The following is a 5,387-nucleotide window of genomic DNA, read 5'->3' as shown; positions in this document are numbered from 1 at the left end:
GACAGGTGCATATAATTAAAAAAAAAATGTTTTTCTAATTTTTAATAATTGTTAATAGCAGTCCCATTCCTGTGCCCAGTAAGAGTAACTGTGAGGGGTTACAGTGTTCAGGCACCACCAATGCCCAATGCCTAGTTTTTCTGCACCTGTGTGACAGGTGCATTTAATTTCAATTTTTAGAGCAGGGTCCAATCCTGCACTCATCAAAAATGACTCTGAAGGGTTACGGTGTAAAGACACCACCAACTATTTGCCTGCCAAACACCCCACAATGCACTGCGCTCTCACAGTGCACACTATCCACCCCACACGATATAAGACATTGCACTTGGTGATGGAAGGCTTGGATGCAGCTGCTCGGCCATGGAAACCCATTCCATGAAGCTCTCTACGCACTGTTGTTAGGCTCATCTGAAGGCCACACCAAGTTTGGAGATCTTTAGCTATTGACTCTGCAGGCAGTTGGTGACTTCTGCGCACTGTGCGCTTCAACATGCGCTGACCCCGCTCTGTCATGTGACGTGGCCTACCACTTGGTGGCTGAGTGGCTGTTGTTCTCAGTTGCTTCCACTTTGTTATAATCCCACTAACAGTGGAGCGTGGAATATTTAGTAGCCAGGAAATGTCACGGATGGACTTATTGCCCAGGTGACCACCTATCACGGGACCACGCTTGGAGTCACTGAGCTCCTGAGAGCGACCCATTCTTTCACCAATGTTTGTAGAAGCAGTCTGCATGTCTAGGGGCTTGATTGTATACACCTGTGTCCATGGAGGGGATTGGAACACCTGAACCACATGATTTGGAGGGCTGGCTGAATACTTTGGCAATATAGTGTGTGTGTATATATATATATATATATATATATATATATATATATACACATACACATAGTATATGTGAGTTTCAGAACCATTTTTGGATTTGTATAAAGCTGGAAGAGGAGATCTGAGTTATTCTGAAAGTTTGTATCTTTATTAACTCAAGTTAACCAATAAAGAGGATCACTTGTACCGCAAACTTTCAGCATTGACCAACGGATATTACGGGAGAAGACTCTGCTGTAGCTTTTAGATAAATCTTTTCTTGCTGTCATCTCAAGCCTAATGTCTACTGTAAAAGACATAAATCTCCCTTTCAAAACTTTCCTTTTTCAAAAAGATGTATTTATGTCCCTGATTCCTGAAATTTGGCGCACATTCAAATCATGAGGTGTCACACTGGAGGCCATATGTCTTGGAGAGATTACAGGGGCAGATTCCGTGAAGCTCTTTTTCTGCTTTCAGTCTTCTATATTTCTATGTATACAGAACTCCCTTCTCTGTGAGTGTTACAGTCCACGCATGGTCCCTTCTGGTCATAGCTGGTTATATAATGTTCCAATCCTTCACCATTCATTGCATCACTCATTTCCCTGATACCGAGGCCATCATTTATGTGAAATAATATGGCACTGGTACCCAGTCAAGGCCCCATCACTATTATTTCCCTTAGCACTGAGTCTACTGAGGATACTCTGGGGTTTATTGGGAGTGGAGAGCAGAACGTCTGGTGGGCTCATGGTGTAGGAGATACTCTGGGATTTTAGTGACAATTATTGCAGACCAGGGGCGGATTGACCATTCGAGCACTTGGGCAGTGCCTGAGGGCCCAGGGTCAGTAGGGGGTCCCATGAAATGCCCCTGGTACCTTTTATAGGCTTTTTTGGGTGTGCTTTGAGTGTGGGCAAGGACACAGGGGCCCCATGATCCCCTATTGCCCGGGGGCCCCATGAGTTGTCAGTCCGCCCCTGTTCCAGTCACAGAACAGATCCATTTATACATCTTCCTTTCTGTGTTTTATCATCAGGCTCAGTCTCTGAATCTCCCTCTTACGCATCCTTCAATATCATCAGAATGGTCCTGGGGGTTCTGGTGGTCCTGGCCACCCTGTCTGTCTACTGTTCCAGCCGAGGTAAGAATTTCCTTCTGTGGCCCTTCTATTGAATATCCCTCTGTTTTGGTTATTTAAGTTATATACTCTCTATACAGAGAGATTTATGTATTTTTATGTACTATATATTGTCCTGCAGATAAGAAGAATGGGAGTCACAATTCAGAGAGTGAACAAAGTGAAGGGAAATTCAACATGGTTTCCTCACAACCAAATGATCCACCTTCAGAGAGGAATGTGGTCTAGACAACATTCAACCCCCTGAGCTGTAACAAAGGAACGTCAGACATAAGGATAACTTTGCTGTGAGGACATTGATTGAGCAGAGACACCCTGAAAATGATGTTACTGGCTGCCAATGGTTGTTTTACCACCCAAGAAAATGCAGATAGCAGATACAGATATTATCATATTGCAGGAATCTCCAAAAGCACCCCCCAGCAGCTGTACTGTCTTCTAGTGAAATGATCCATCGCAGTATTCCCATGATGCACTGCCATATTCACACCAGCTCATACATTCTCAGTTTTTCCAAGCACTGCTCCACCTTCCTCTTCCATATATTCCCATTATATAGATACAGTATAAAGTGCAGCTCCATCCATACAGGATAGGAAGGAGCTGACCGATTAGCCTCAGATTCACTGACCATTGTCTGGGATGCTTCCTCCTATGGACCACAAAATGCCTCCGGTTATCGGTGGTGGGCAGGCTTGACAAAGAGGCTGCCGCCCTGCCATGATGTGCAGCCATTCCATGAGCGTAGAGTAGTGGCAGATTCTGCTCTTCGTCTGCTGAGCACGTCCACAGAACCCTTTACCAGGGCGTCAACCTTGGATTGCCTTCTACATTGGGCTCTCTGTACTTACTCTGGTTGGACACAAGCTTCTTGCCTGTAAGTGTGCCATTGCTTTTACCTAAATAAATGTTTACAGCTTTTAACGCCCCCACGCCCTTGTCTGTCTTTCTTTTTACAAAAACACAAATGTTATTTTTTGTATGTTTTTTATTGGAGAATTTGTGGTAGAAATGGCAGATGGTGGCACAACGCCAATATCATAATACGGGAACATGGAAAAAAACAATCACACGGATAATCTAATGTATATGTTGACACGGGACAACCACCAGATTCTCTGCAATGGAAAGAGGGTCAAGACTAACCTACATGTTGGGTGAATGAATTCAATCAGCACACACACACTTATGGATGGCAAAATGCCTTGAAGATTGACCTCCAGTCGAAGGGCAAGCCCAATTGTGAATGTCCTAAGCACACTTACCTAGTTGTATGGTGCCAGGAAAATTCGTCTCAGGGTTAGTTCATTCCTCAGGGTGGGATAATGGAAGGTGCCAGTTACTTTATAGAAGAATGTAAAAAGAAAGGGAAGGGGAGCTTAGGGACAAATGAGAGCCCTACCCCCTCAACAATCCCAACCTCTGTGGACATGTACCGGGTTCTTCATACAATCTCATTGGACATTGACTGTGCCCCACTGCCAACTGGGTTGGTTCTTTCTGCAGGGTGGGATAATGGCAGGTGCCAGTCACTTTTTAGAAGAATATAGAAAGGAAGGGAAGGGGAGCTTAGGGGACGAATGAGAGCCCTATCCCCTCAACAATCCCAAACTCTGTGGACATGTACTGGGTTCTTCATACAATCTCATTGGATGCTGACTGTGCCCCACTGCCAACTGGGTTGCTTCTTTCTACAGGGTGGGATAATGGAAGGTGCCAGTTACTTTATAGAAGAATGTAAAAAGGAAGGGGAACTTAGGGCACAAACGAGAGCCCTACCCTTCAACAATCCCAGACTCTGCGGACCTGTACCGGGTTCTTCATACAATCTCATTGGATATTGACTGTGCCCAACTGCCAACTGGGTTGGTTCTTTCTACAGGGTGGGATAATGGAAGGTGCCAGTTACTTTATAGAAGAATGTAAAAAGGAAGGGAAGGGGAGCTTAGGGGACAAACAAAAGCCCTATCCCCTCAACAATCCCAGACTCAGTTCTAGGTTCTTCATACAATCTCATTGGATACTGACTGTGCCCCACTGCCAACTGGGTTGGTTCTTTCCTCAGGGTGGGATAATGGAAGGTGACAGTCACATTATAGAAGAATGTAGAAAGGAAGGGACAGGGAGCTTAGGGGACAAATGAGAGCCCTATCCCTCAACAATCCCAGACTCTGCGGACCTGTACCAGTTTCTTCATACAATCTCATTGGATACTGACTGCCCCACTGCCAACTGGGTGCTGGAATGCCCATTTCTATGCCTGGCTTGGGCTCTTTTGATGCTTTGTCAAGCACAGTGATCTCTTGTCCAATGGGAGCACTACACCCGTGCCTCCGCTGCAAAGCCCCACCCACTCCTCTGTAGAGTGTACACCGTACGCGCAATGATGCTGGGCTGAGGGGCGGGGCTTTCCAAGAAGACACCATCTTAAAGACGCAAGTTGTCTGTGTGTGCTTCCAGATTTGGGTTTCAGTAGAATAGACCGAGGTTGGTGCCTTCTGCTATAAGAGTAATGACTAAGGCTTGGTTCACACTGCTGCGACTCCCAAAGTTGTGCAACTTACAATGCGTTTTTGTGTTGTGTGTCACAATTTAGCCTGAAGTTTCCTGCCTATGTGTTCTCACCTCCTTGCTGCAGTGCTTTTCCTCCCGGTCGCTTGCCACTTGTGTATCCTGTGCCTGACTACCCATGTACCGATCCCGGCTTCGTTCACCATCTGTGCTTGTTTGCTGCCCGTCCTGACCTCGGCTTGTCTCCTGGATTTCTTGTTGTCTCCTGCTGTTTATACTCTGCATACACAAGTGGTGACCACATCTTCAGTTGGGTGTATCCAGGGGGCTGCAACCTGGCTTCGGCTTGCTGCAACTCCATCACCACCATCAGGGGCTCTGGTGAAGAAGCAGGCTGGGGCTCAGACTCTGCACTCTGGGTAACCCCGAGTTGGCAATTTACAAGGGCTCACCCTCACAGACGCTGTGACTTCCGACTTGATGCAACTTCATTGAGACTTCAATGTGACTTTTATGCTACTTTGATAGTTTTCCTCTTTGGCTTAACCACTTCCTGTCCGGCCCATGTATATAAACAGCTGGATGGGAGCAGTGCAGGGGCGGGTGGCCGTTTATAAACGTCCTCCCCTCTTCCCTGCTTGTGCGCGATCCGGTGCCCGCTGTGTCAGGAGGTCCCGATCATGTGATCACTGATTGGCCAATCAGAACAGTACAGATATCCCCCAAATGTCAGGACAGTACAGATATCCCCCAAATGTCAGGACAGTACAGATATCCCCCAAATGTCAGAACGGTACAGATATCCCCCAAATGTCAGAACAGGACAGATATCCCCCTAATGTCAGGACAGTACAGATATCCCCCAAATGTCAGGACGGTACAGATATCCCCCAAATGTCAGCACAGTACAGATATCCACCCAAAT

General features: G+C 46.4%; 1 long non-coding RNA gene across 1 annotated transcript; it reads left to right on the top strand.

Annotated features, from left to right (window-relative positions):
* The first annotated feature begins 1,846 nt into the window (after positions 1–1,846).
* Positions 1,847–2,883, top strand: LOC149452113 (uncharacterized). Its single transcript, XR_016314922.1, has 2 exons — positions 1,847–1,954; positions 2,073–2,883. It is a non-coding gene; the product is annotated as an uncharacterized LOC149452113 (long non-coding RNA).
* Positions 2,884–5,387: the final 2,504 nt, after the last annotated feature.

Source organism: Staurois parvus, unplaced genomic scaffold (assembly GCF_062004578.1).
Source record: "Staurois parvus isolate SC_StPar_1 unplaced genomic scaffold, SC_StPar_1.0 ptg000496l, whole genome shotgun sequence".
In the NCBI taxonomy this organism is placed as follows: domain Eukaryota; kingdom Metazoa; phylum Chordata; class Amphibia; order Anura; family Ranidae; genus Staurois; species Staurois parvus.
The sequence above is the reverse complement of the archived record's forward strand: the minus strand, read 5'-3'. Positions and strand labels throughout refer to the sequence as shown.